The following is a 14,768-nucleotide window of genomic DNA, read 5'->3' on the forward strand; positions in this document are numbered from 1 at the left end:
AGTAACTTTAAACATGTTTCAGGTAACAGCTGATGTACTTGAAGGCCAATGGAGAAGTGACAGAACCTTGAGCAAGATTTAACACCCAGCATGTTACTTCAGCCTCATCAGTTAAGTTACCTATTTATCTTGGCTATTATGGTCATACCATAAACCACTCAACACTGGAGGACTGTGTGTGTGTTGGGGGGCTGTAGAGACTGATAATAGAGTAAAATTAATATTAGTTGTAGTGACTGTAAATATACAAGGCTATATGCCTATTGGTTATTAGAGGATTTAGTACTAGTATACGTAGTAGTAAATAAAGCAAGTTGTTGTGGGTTTCAACTAACTTTACTAACCTAACCATCCTAACTTAGATTAGACATAAGTAATCTAGACTGAACCAAATTGGTATTAAGCTATCTATTATACAAAAACGTTATTTATCTAATATTTTTAAAGAACATTAATAAATTACTTTGAGCCACTTACGTTACTGATCATGAATACAAAGTTAATTTTCAAGTTAGATGAAATTGATTTTTGTAAATTATTTAAATTTGATCACTTGTGTACAGTTGGAGTTTAAGTACAGGTGGTCTAGTGGTAGAAGGATATTGTAGGTTTAACCTTCATTCTACATAAATAACTCGAAATATATTGCAGGTGACAGATGATGTACTTAAAGGCCAACATGGAGGATGTGACAACCAACCTTGAGCAAGATGAAACGCATGTTAATTCTGCCTCCCCAGTTAAGTTACCCATCTCTCGTATGGTTATCCTAAAAACCACGGAATGTAAGAATGAAAATGAGTGACTTTCTTTGTGAGAAGGGTTGGGAGGAAGAACATTGGGCAGTGGAGGGGCGTTCGTACGTTGGGCAGTGGAAGGGCGCTCGTACGTTGGGCAGTGGAAGGGCGTTCGTACGTTGGACAGTGGAGGGGCGCTCGTACGTTGGACAGTGGAGGGGCGCTCGTACGTTGGGCAGTGGAGGGGCGCTCGTACGTTGGACAGTGGAGGGGCGCTCGTACGTTGGGCAGTGGAGGGACGCTCGTGCACAGGTAGTCGTGGTGTGCTCATACAATGGTTAATAGTGAATGTTATAAATTTATGATTAAAATGGCATGTACTGTGGTGCCTGTGAGAAGACTGCTGCTTACATGTAAGGTGTTATAGGAGGGAGCTAGTGTGTGGATATATTTAAGGATACAAGTGTTGTGTATTGGTAATGATACATTAATGTTAATTAAAAATGATCTAAATTCAAAATCTTATTACAGGTGGTTGGTGTACAAGATCAATGTACCGGATGTGAAAGCAGGATGGCCAGATGACCTCAGCGACTGTTCTCTACTGTGTCTCGACCATCCCACAGCCCAAACCTTCATGACTACCACCTTAAGATCAAATTTATTTATACAATTAAGAATTGAGAAAATATTTAAAAGTATTGTACAGTAAAGTAATATTTAAGAATGTGTAAGTAAGCCTTAAGTCAACCCACAAATTAAAAAAGGGTAATTTATTGTGTAATGGTTGGCACTTGTATCAAGAAAGAGAATATAATGTTGGCTCTCATTTTACAATATATGTTCATAATTAAATAAACCCTGAATAAATTTGATATCTTTTATACTCCGATTTTGGAAAAGTAGAATACGTAATAATAATCTTGTAAGCTGAACTTGAAACCTGAAGGTGAGGTGTAAAGTATATGGATCCTGTGATGCCAACATGATAGCCTTTTTATACTTATCATTAATTGACATCCAAGTGCCAGCCTATCTAGAACTGTTGCAAACTAATGCCCATGTAGTGACCAATTGGGTATGCAAAATCAAAATTAAAAAGATGACCACAGGACGGTACCTACAGATGGCATTGTAATATCGAATTTCAGTGTAGTTATTATAAGATGTACATCAAAAGTGCATCTTTATGGTGGTTTGACAATGACACCTCGGAGACAACAGGTGTCGGTGTTCATTTTGAAATTCATCGGCCATGTCCGTAAAGATACGTTTTCGATTCTGTATACGTACATACTATTATTTTGGAAGTACTGTAATGCATATAAATAGTACATGAAAGTACAGTAGGGATTTTATTTACGGAATGTTGACAATCTGGACACTGCACACCAGTTGTTGAGGTCAGTTTTACCTAAAATTTAGGAAAGAAATCCTCGTAAAATTAGAATTCAAATACTGTAATAAATTTATGTACAACACAATGTAAATTAACTTGGTTGTACAAAAAGCTAAAGACTTTGAAATCCAATGGTCAAGTTTAAAATTGTAACGTTATTAAATTGATTTTTGACCTAAGGACAAGGGTAGAGTGTGGATCTCTCAAAACTGTCCTGGGACAGATGTGTGAAGGGTGTTAACCTAGCAAATAACGCACACCCCTACCTACCTGCCCACTCACTCCCTCACCATTTACACACCTGCCCAAAAGGCTAGTAAATTGACAAGTGGTGGAAGTGATAATTACTAAACAGACTTGGTCACTGATAAATCTAGAAATATCCCTATACTGGTATGTATTGTAGCTGGTCAAAATTAAGTACAAGACTGCTAATATTAGATCAAACTGAGTTATGTGTGACCAAAACCTGATATAAGAAACAAAATCATTAAGGTCTAGTGTAATAAACTAACCTTAAGTGGAGTCCATTATAAATGTTGAATTCGGAAATACTTGATAGATAGTGACGCCTCCATCACAATGCATCTGCCAAGAAAAAATGGTTAAGCATAGTGGTAATGTGCTTGTCTGGACATGCGAGAAAATTTATCTAGTGTGACGTTCCCAACCACTGCAAGTTTTCCCGCTTTCCTCCTACACTAAAACTAGATAATGAAGGGTTAAATTGATAACTTAGGACTACCTGAATGTCTAGTAAACTTAAGTACCTAGACAGCAGGTATAACCCAAGGCAATTTGACAAATTCTTTTGTAATCTTTCTGTATCAAACTTCTGGACTATTTCAAACTAACATATGTAGTGTATAATACAAATGAAAATAAACTATATACAATTCCTTTTAGTTTTCAAAATTTCCTGTCTATAAAACCTAATATATTGTGTACTCTACATGGTTAGTCTTGCAATATTAAATATGGTCTCAAAACCTGAAGATACCATTAAATGGAAGAAACTCATTTTTCGACACTATCCATCTATACAAAGCTAAAATACCAAATTGCTGGTCTTGGTGAATATGGTCTTGAGAAAATATAAGTTACTGTACCTTGTATTATGAATTGGTCTGAAAATGAAGAGTTTATGAAGTGATGATCATGCAACACTGCAGTAGCCCTCCTCCTTTATCCGGGCTGGGGACCGGCATGTTCAGTTGAACAAGGCGGAGTTACTACTGTGTATCTACTTCTAACTATGGTGCTGTTACTATTACAAATATAAGTTTAACCTTTACCACCTCCAGGAAGCACCTCATTGTGGGTCCACAGTCGGCCACACAAACCTGGAATAAAAAAAAAGTTTTAGACAATGTTCATAAATTCCTTACATATAGACATACCATACTGTCACAAGCACTTTACCTGTTTGGTGGGGTTCTTGTCCTGCCAGATGTTTGCCTCAGTCAGCCAGCAGTCCACCTGAGCAAATCAGCCACACAATCTGAAAGATTTAAAAAGACCCTCAGGGTGTGTGAATGAGAGGAAGGGTTTGTGGATGGACAGGAGGGCGGGTGGATGGGAGGTTGGGTGTGTGGGTGGAAGGAAAGGTACGTGGATGGGAGAAAAGGTGAATGGATGAGAGGAAGTGTGTGTGGATAGAAGGGTGTGTGAATAGGAGGAAAGGCGTGTAGATGGGAGGGTGTGTGGATGGGAAGACCTGTCATCCATACACACGCTCACTTCCATGCAGACGCCTTCCCTCCCACCCATACACCCATCCTCCCACCCACCTAACCCTCCCTCCTATCCACCCAACTCTCACCCAGTCAACCCTCCCACCCACCCATCCCCCTCCCACCCGTCCATCTGAGCCAGCCAGTCAGCGTCCACTTGAGCCTAAAGCCGAGCACCACTTGAGATGCCACACACAATCTGGAAAGATTTAAAGACCATCAGGTGTGGTGGAATGAAAGGAAGGTGGATGTTAGCGTGATGGGAGGAAGGGTGTTTACGGAAGAAAAGTGGCTGGAGGAAGGGCGGATGGAAGGATGTGGATGGAGGAAGGGCGGATGGAGGAAGGGATGGAGGAAGGGCGTGATGGGCTGAAGGGCGGTGATGGAAGGAAGGCGGTGGATGAAGCATGGGCGGATGGAAGGAAGGGCGATGAAGGCGGGATGGACAGCGTATGGATGGAGGAAGGGGATGGGAAGAAAGTAGATGAAGGCGGGATGGAAGGAAGGTGTGGATGGGAAGGAAAGTTATGTGGATGGAATGAAGGGCGATGGAAGGAAGGCGATGGAAGGAAAGGCGGATGGAAGGAAGGGCGGATGGAAGGAAGGGTGGATAAGGAAGGCGGATGTAAGCAGCGCGGATGAAGGAAGGGCGGATGGGAAGGAAGGCGGTGATGAAAGGAAGGGCGGGATGAAAGGAAGGCGTGATAGCTACGGCGGAGTAGCGAAGGGCGGGACGAAGGAAGGCGTGGATGGAAGGAAGGGGTGTGGATGGAAGGAAGGCGGGATGGAAGGAAGGGCGTGTGTGGATGGGCTGGCGTGTGGATGGGAAGGAAGGCGTGGATAGAAGGAAGGCGTGTGGATGGAAGGAAGGCGTGTGGATGGAAGGAAGGCGATGGAAGGAAGGGTGGATGGAAGGAAGGCGTGGATGGAAGAAGGGCGGTGATGAAGGAAGAGCGTGGATGCGAAGGAAGGGCGTGTGGATGCGAAGGAAGGGTGTGTGGATGGGAAGAAGGGTGTGTGGATGCGAAGGAAGGGCGTGTGGATGCGAAGGAAGGGTGTGTGGATGGGAAGAAGGGCATGTGGATGGGAAAACCTCCCATCCACATCTACACTCACTTCCATGCATACACCTTCTTCCTTCCATACAGCCTTCCTCCCACCCAACCCTCCTCCTAACCACCCATGTCAGCTCTGGATGCTGAGGGACCTGCTGGGTAGTCAGAACATCCACATCGGTGTTTCGGTTGAGCAGTGAATGGTAGTGCTCTTTCCAGCGCTGACGAAGGCCTACATTGTTTTTAATCATGCAGTTACCGTCGGATGAGCGGAGGGGGGGGGGGGCTGCACCATGAGTAATTGGCCCATAAAATGTTTTAGTGGGATTGAGAAATTCGTGCATCTTGTGCTGATCTGCAAATTTTTGTGTTTCACATGCTTTATTTTTAACCCACCCACACGCACACTTACTTTACCTCCTTGGGCTGCAGAATCATTCACCAGCATTAGGGACCCTCGTTCAGCCTCTTCAGGGATACTACAGTCCATACCTGAAATAAAAGGCATAATGTACTGTACTTAAATGTGTTCTTATGTTTACTTATTTTGTGTTGATGCAAGTATGACCCTTCAGTATGATGCTGACCACTGGAGTTCAACCCTGGGAGTATAATTATTTAATCCCTCGAGTGTAACTTAATCCTTTCAAAATGATGATTTATCTCTGAGTATAATTTAATCCCTTCAGCATGATGACTTTACATCTTAAGTATGGTGATTTTACACCTTCAATATGATGATTTTACACCTTCAATATGATGATTTAACCCCTTGAGTATGATGAATTAACCCCTTGAGTATGATGGTTTACCTCCTTCAGTAAATAAACGTCTTAAATCAAGGGGCTAAGTCATTTTACTCCTGAGGTTAAGTCATTTTAATTAAAAGCTTAAGTCATTTCAATCAAAGGCTTCAGACTACTATTTCATCCCATGAACAAAACTCAATTTATCTACAGTGATTACACACATATCTCTCACCCACTGTGTCCTGGGTTTGAGTCCTGACCTCAAACATATGTGGGTAGTGTGTTATCCAGTGTGACACTACCAAACATGGCAGGTTTTCTCCAGATACTACGATTTCCTCCAGTACTAACACGGGACAATGTCATAACAGAGTACGGTACTAACAAAGAACAGACCAACTGCCTGAAAGACCAGTAAAGTGATATCTTAATTAGCCGGAACAATTGGTGCAGGACACTTCAGGGAATGAGAGATTTCCGGGTAATAAGATGACTCTCAAAGCCGGGAAAAATAATTCCGCATCCCTGGAATAATCCGAGTAACGTAAAAATATTGTTGAGAGTTCAAGAATTGTGCATTACATCATCACTTAAACCTGGATACAACTTCCCTTTTCCCGGAATTTTCCGGGTACCGGGAAAATTTTCTTGGAATTTTCCATATAATTTGCCCCTCGGAAAATCGTTCCCAAAGCCAGAATTTTCTGGATAATTCTAGCTTTGGGAATGATTTTCCAAGAAAATTTTAATTCCGGCTATCGGAGAGTTCCGGGTGTGAGGGATTCCGGCTAACGGAGATATTACTGCACACTGATAAGTGGTGAAATTATAACTTAAATTACAGTACTTAAAATTAAACTCTAGGGTTCTTATATAGTATTAAATACAGTGAACCCTCACTTTACGCGGTCAATTGAACCCACGGCGGCCCGCGTAAAGTGAGAAACGCGTAAAGTGAACAACATAACATATGGGATTAATTGAAATAGAGACCGGGCCGACCCCCAAACTCCACTTTTTCAGACACAATACCTACGTTGTAGTAAAAATAACTTCTTAATTTTATGATGGTATGCACACGCAATTAATAATCAAGAGAAATATCAATAATATTAGGTTTTTTAACACGTACATTAGTAGAAAAGATGGCTGGGCACACGGGGATGGGGGGTTGGTTCCGAGGCAGAGGGCAGATTATTGGCCCTCACCTGTATCACTTGTATCAATTGTATCACTATCCACCACAGAGGCTTGCAGGACCTCTTTGTCAAACCCCTCAAAGTCCATATAAGTCCATATCCTCACTATCATTATCACTATCACTGACTTGGGCCGGCTGTGGTGGGTGGCGGGTGAAGAACTCGGTAATGTTTTGATGACTGGGCGACCTTGTGCGCACCCTGCTCACGCTGCTCTCCGCGTAAAAGGGTACACACACCGCGGAAAGTGAGCATTCCGTGTTCGGCAGGGTACCACGCGTAAAGCAAGGGTTGACTGTATACATAATTAAATATAACATAAGCTAAACACTTCATTTTTATGATCTAATATCCAGGGAGGGGATTACCATAAAATAACACGTCTATCAAAGCAGTTAGAATATATCCTTAAGTACTGTACAGTATGTACTGTACTCAATTTGCATTCTTTACTTTTTAATTTCTTTTTGGCAAGAATAATTTGTTTTAGGAAGGTACTATACTTACATTTTAAATTCAAGGCCAGTACCACTGAAGACCCTACTGTAGCGTGCAAGAAGGTTCTTGTTGGGTCTCCCAGCACCACATTCTCTTCAGGACGCCGAGTGGTGATTGTGACAGCAGTACAAGGGTCACAGCTGCTATCTGTTGTCTGGTGATTCACAAGAAGTTGATACTGTGAAGAAAGTGGAAGTCAAAACATCACAGTATTTGATAATTGATAAAGTCATCATTATAGGCCTTTTCCCTGATGATAGCTGTGGTATTAAGCAGTTCTTGAAACAGACAAAATATACCAACCCAACCAAAACTACTGAACCTAATTTACAACACGTGCCCATTAGTTATATTTCCACAGATCTTTAAAAGTGCAGAGCTAAGACCCTCAAAGGTAAAAATATATATCACACAGCAGAACTACTCACCGTCAAGACCCTCAAGGTATAATATATATCACACAGCAGAACTACTCACCGTCAAGACCCTCAAGGTATAATATATATCACACAGCAGAACTACTCACCGTCAAGACCCTTAAAGGTAAAAATATATATTACACAGTAAAACTACTCTCAAAATTAACTTATCCAGTAAATACAGGGTGTTGGTGAGTTTGTAGTGGATTCCTCCCCTACAAGCACCGAACCTACTCGAATTCCCCAGCCTACGCCTCCAGCGCCGCCCACGAAGCAGGGGTCAACTATCTACCCACGCCTTATAAGGCCTGACACCGCTGTGACCAGTCTCTTTCTACCCAGTGCCACCAGCAAGCAACACCACCTCCGCGCCAGCCTGGCGGCTCCCGCTCCTGCCGGCGACCTCGGCGTCCCTCAAGCCGCGTGCTCCTCTGGGCACCCTCACCAACCAGCTCTCTCTACTCAACGCTTGTTACCATGCTTCCTACCCAGCAACAAGCTGCATTGTACGTCCAATACAATATGTATACAGTGAGCACATTGTGAGTTTCCTTTCTCCATCCCATCCTGAGTGCGAACCAATATCTCATATAACCCCACAAATGGTGACCCCCGGAGATTCGCACTCACACAGGATGGAGGAGAAACTGATCACTCTCCCAGTCTTCAAGCAACATGGAAGATTGGCTTACCCAGGTAGAGGCAGCTCTCATCGGCTCTATAGCTACTGTCTCTACACCGCAGGTACCCCCTGCTACTGTCCTGCACCCTGCTGCTGTCGTGGACCCCTGCTGCTGTCATGGACACAAATGAGGAGTGACTGATCCACATGTAATTTAAGGTTTTTGAAATATGTAGTTAAACTAAACACGATTTTTCATATAGTTATGCGTATGATGGGAATCATCGTGGTCTGGCACACACACACACACACACAAGCACTGTAAAGGTTGTGTGGAGTCACTGGGTGGGTTGGAAGTGCTTATTTCCATTCATACTTTCGCAACTACAACCTATGGTATTTTTTCTTCGTCTCCATTATAATGAAGATAATGCAGAGTATAAAATGTCATATACAATATTTATACATAATGTCATCTATACAGCCGTACTATGACTGTGTGTTCGTGTTGCCTCGTGATAGTTAAAGTGGGCCCACGTCCAGAAAGGACACTGTTCTAACCTCCAGCACCGACCCAGGTGGGCTAGAGATTATGGTTCCGAGTGTACATGCTCAGAGTTCATCGCCAGAAATTATTAGATAGAAAGAAAGCCTTCATTGAAGATGTGATTGATCATTTTGGAGTTGATAAGCAGAGCCTGAAACATTTATTTACCCATTGAAATTATGCTGCTATTGTTATGAGCAAGTCACAATTCTCCTCCAGGCGCCATTTTTTTTATCTCGCTGAATCCCTTTTCAAGAGACGTTTCCTAAATGATGGTGCACGCTTTCGTGTATTCCTCCTCACCATTCCTGATGTATATCAACCTCAATATTAAAGTAAGTTGTTTAAAACAAATTAACACGATAATGCATGAACCTAATAGAACCTGACCTAACACACCCATAGGTTGGGATGTTAGGTTAGGTTCCATTAGGTTCCATGCATTGTCGTTTCCATTTTTGTGTTTAATATATTAGTGTAGAAAAAAAATACAACAAATTCGGACAATTCCTTCTGGTAGTCCCCCTTTTCTACACCTTTACCAAAAATAATCTTATTGATAATGGTAAAATATCTGGTAATTATATAGGACTAACGCGCGAGCGAAATTAATTGAAAACAATTATAAAAACGCCGGATTTTCATTGTTATATTATAGTGGAAACTTGAAGTTTGTGGAAATATGTTAAAAAAATGGATATTTTTAAAAATAAACGCTACTTAACATTTGTGGGTATGAACAGACCTAACCTACCAACCAAACCTACCTAACCTTACCTAACTTCCCCGGTATATTAAACAGAAAAAACTTACTATGATATGGTGAAATTTGAGGCATTTTCTGGAAGGCCGCATCGGCACTACATTAACCAAAATCTGAAACACCAATATAAACTACACTAATACCAAGGCAGCATAATATATAAAATGGAGGCGTTTATCTTTGCAATTACCTTTTCATAAAACATCACCTAAATTTCTATTTGATGACGAAATAAGACTCTCGGTAACAACTTGTTGGGTTGACAAACTACCATGGCGGTGGTTCACCAACTCTCTAACATCACAAGTAACTTAATTATGTAAATTAAAATACCAATAATTTACTCACCACAGAGGAAAGTAGAGATATAAGCTTGTGTTTAAATAACTTAATAAAAAAATACTAAAAATTTGAACACGTAACAGCAGGTCACGACAGGTCCTTCCCCCACGGCTCACTCAGTCAAATGGCTTGCTAGTGACGTCACAATGGTGTGTTATACCAAGGAAGGAATATATAGAGAAACTTGTACTACATTCAATTAACGTTAAGCCCGTGACTGCAGCGCCATCTCTTGATTTAATTTTACAATAAATATTTAAGGTCATTATAGAAACGTGTTGTTGTCTAGAGGAGGAGCTTGTCTTTAGCGTAGACTCCTGTCATAAGCCATGTACGTTTTTATTCTTAGCAGCCATTGCATAAACATACATGATTGTCTGCTTATACATTTATATATTTATTTATTCACGAACAATGATGTTTTTTTACATAAAAGAAAAGGCTATACCATGTTATACAGTACATGAAATAACATAAATAAGGAACTTAGGTGGTAGATATATATATAAGTTAAGATTACATCAAAAGCAAGTGGGCAGGTAGACCTAATCTTTATGATATCCACAAAAAGTAGAAAGCAGTAATAAAAAGACTAAGTATCAGCTTTCAGTCTTGAAAATATATATAATTCAGGGTGGATAAGGCCGAAATACGTTACATGTTTGAATGTTCTGATAAGAATCACACATACACTATTTAATTAATTTAAATTTAAGAAAGGATACAGCATGCTAACACTTCCTACTACGATTAGGGAGATAAACTTTAAACTTTGTGATATTTGACAACTGCAATCAAGCTGGGTGGAAAAGTTAAGTGAAAAACAGAGAAAAAAGGAAGAAATACAAATTCTATTTGGATTGTGTTGCAAATAAAGGGAAATACTGTATATCCACCCCATTTAGATTGTTGCGAAAGAAACATATGCAGTACAGCCCCAAGCAATAATACATTAGCATCCCAACTTAAAAAACAGTATAACTTAAACCTACAACCCAGAATGCAGCCACTGTATCACGTAGGTATAAGTGCAGGCAACTGTACATCAGTGATAAAATCAATTAAATTCCTACCTGGATGTGGTACACTTTTCGTATTTTGGTTCTGCTTACCTGGGCTTTCATGTAATGTACTGTACTAATCAATCCTACAGTACTTATCTCAATAGTGTCCTGTAATGTGTTCTTTCCTTCATCTTTTCTAAGTATTGCATGTGGATAAACCTTAAGAGAATAGAAAAAACTTCACTGAAACAAGACATAAACAACGCAGAATGTATACAATGTACCATTTATATTTCTTCTGCTCACGAGGATAATTTGGTGCACACACGTCAAGGTTCTGGACTTTATTAAGAATAATGTATCGTTATTTAGTGCCTGGCAGACTGATCAGGGAATTATACAACTGGCATTATATTGTACAACGAACTAATAAATCTGCAGCAGCATGGTCTTGACACACAAACACACCAGAACTTGCCTTTATCCTGAAGTGTGTGATGTTTAACATGTGCTACCACTTGTAGTGTGTGGTATTTAACTAACTAATCTACAACTAATTAGAAACGTTGCAATTCCGTATGTGTTAGCTGGGACAAACTTGATATAGAAATAATATTTGAGCCTCATGATGCGAGGGTTTAATATTATAACGTCAAATAACGTAGATGAATAGTATTAGAACTTTACAGCGTAAGGAATTATAATTTTTAAAAAAGTGAAAATTTAAATGGGTGACTTTAAACAAAAGGCACAGATAGGATCGGCGACCCAGGCAACACTTCTAATGTTAAAAGAAATACCACGAATAAAACCCCGCTCTCAACATATAATTTTTTTTAAAGCAACCGATTCATGTATAACTTATATCAAATTTATTTCCAGATTATATGGTATTTCTTGGTAAGGTTACTTAATGTTTGGTTGGCTAATGTATTCTGAAAATTAAACACTTCTCCGGTTAAAAGGATTAGGAAAGCTGTTTATTTTTCAAGCAACATCAACCAATTAACCAAAACAAACCTTAGAAAAATAACTCATATAAATAATTTTATTTTGTTTAATATTTAATTTAGATTATCCTTTTCAAATAAAGTTAATTCTAAGACTGGATGTGTTAGTCGCCAGTCTGAGTCGTGGTATATCAATCAACATTAGGTATCTTGTGTTGCCTGTTGTTGTTGTGGTTTTCTGATTGTGATTCTGCCTCAACCTCTATGACACTCCCGCCCTGGGTAAGTCAGCCTCAACCTTAACCACTGCCTTAACACTACAGTACCACCTGCTTGATATAATGGTAATGGTTGTGGTTAGAAAGGTAGAAAAAGTATCGTGTGTTCTGGTGGCCGGGGAGGTGACAGTAGTTGTGTGGGAGAATTTTATATATTGTTCATTGTTCTTCACATGTTGTTATAACGTTGTAGTAACTAGTTAATGGGTATGGTTGTTATAATTTGTATGTTATGTGTTAAAATTAGAGGGGAAAATAGTGTGTGTGTGCTTGTGTTATGGCAGGGGGCACTAACCTTGTACTTTAATGTGAGGGAATTTTATGTGTAGTTGTGTAACATAACTATAGTACAGAGTTGTTCACTGTGGTTCATATTATTATTTTGGAGATAAATTTGAAGGGAATATTATGGTGATTTTTGTGGTAGCCTGGAGTTGACACCAAACTGTACTGTGCAGGAAGTATTATTTTGTGACAGTTCCTTGTTGAGAGAGGTATTCTAAATAAGGTATAACTTAAATGTTTGGTTTACAAATAAGAGAAAATAGTTATATTTTCCTTGATAAAGTAACAAAGTACCGTATAATATTTCAATATGAATTTGGACAGTTACTGTATATAAAAACATCTGTACAAAGTTGTCATTGTGTTATATAATTATCATACTCATTGTGTTATATAATTATCATACACCAAAAACTATATTATGAAATGAGGTCATTCTTATAATTCTTGTGTAACAGTCCAGGGTAGAGGAGGAGAGGAGAATACGTCTGAAGGATATTTTACGAATGTTGTTTTGATTCATGGTATTCAAATTGGTGAGCAGAGAACAGAATATACCTAGTGTAAATTTCCTCAGATGATAATGAAAGTGTTCGTATAGAGTCTCCGAGGGGGTGTATGAGACTAAACAATTTTCTCAATTCTTCACACCAAAAGGTCCAGTAGAGTGTGTTCATGTGCTGTCATTTAGGATTATCAGAGCCTCTTGTTGAATCCTCTCCTTGCAGCACGGGTCTTGGTAAGGTTCTTTAGGTGTTCTAGGCTCCGGCCTCGTTCTTGGTGCTATCCCTCTTGTTCTGGGTCCGCCATCGGGTCGTCTACCTTGTGGAGGCTACTCAAGTATTTTCTTCAGGTCTCGTGTTGGCTGTTATATACTTAGTATATATGACTGTATTTCTAGTTATTTCTCATTTTACGTATTTATTACCCTTTCTCCCATATTTTATAACTTTCCGTTTGTTATTAAGACAAATATAAATACATTATATCAACAATTATACCTATTAAAAAAAATCAGGAAATATAGGGACAGCTATGACAAGATTGCTTCCTTAAATTTTACCCACTCTGATTTTACTTTATTTACCTAATGGCCGTGCTGAGGTAAGGAGGCCAGCGGCTTGTGTAGGATCCCTGTACAGTATTCTTTATAATTTATGATGTTTACTAAGATGATAATGAATGTGTTCCTACAGTGTCACTCTTGCCAACAAAATTCTCTGAAGGGGTGTTTTTATGCATAAGATACAGATTAGGTGCAGTGCATGAAAACATAAAAAGTGGTAAATAGACCACTGCCCCTACAGCCTCCACATGCTTCAGCAAATGAGAGTGAATATCATAGACCTACAGTACAGCAGCTTTATACAAGAATGAGCCTTAGATCACTGCCTAACATTAGTTCATTCCTGTTAAAGTCAGAGCTCAGTGACAGCTTTTATTAGTCTGGATGCACTGTGTGTGAGACGCAGTACCATAGTGACTTGGTATATCATAGTTTGCTTAAATATATATTTTTTCCTCCTGAAGTAGAGTTGTAAAGATCCCAAGTTATTTTAAGTTTACCATATTTTTCTGGAAATTTTATTAGCACAGCCTTAATTCAAGTTGACAGTGAAAGATCTTAAGTTAAAACCATAATCCATCAAATTTCTTTTTTCTTGTTCAACTTTCACAGGACCATCTTACCTCAGTTGTCACCATGAAGTGATTTTTTAGCACTTGTTTTCTTCAACTTCTAATCTTGCAAAGAAAATTAATTAGTTTCACGGCTGCATTTTAGGTTCTGTCGGGTTACCACAAACAGGTAATATTTTCTATGATTAAAATAAGATGACTGTTAGTATATTTGACAAGTAAATTACTGATATGTTGATTGTGATGAGTAGAATGCATAATCAAAGTCAGTAGATAGAGAACTTAAAAGACTAGCATTTTTCATCTTATTAGACCGGCATTATGTGTGTGCATGGTTAGGTCAGATGACGTGGCAAAACCATAGCTATCTGTCAACAAATGAAATAGACCAACAAATCTAAACTAACCAAACACCTTAGCTAATACCAGTTATCAAAGATCAGTAGGTTAGTTTATTTTGTATGCAGTCAGAGAAGAATTTCTCCTTGACATTGTGAATCAAACACGTTTGCGTGCTCTGGGATGATATTTTAACCACTTAATATCATGT

This window comes from Homarus americanus, unplaced genomic scaffold (assembly GCF_018991925.1).
Source record: "Homarus americanus isolate GMGI-L3 unplaced genomic scaffold, GMGI_Hamer_2.0 scaffold52806, whole genome shotgun sequence".
Lineage (NCBI taxonomy): Eukaryota > Metazoa > Arthropoda > Malacostraca > Decapoda > Nephropidae > Homarus > Homarus americanus.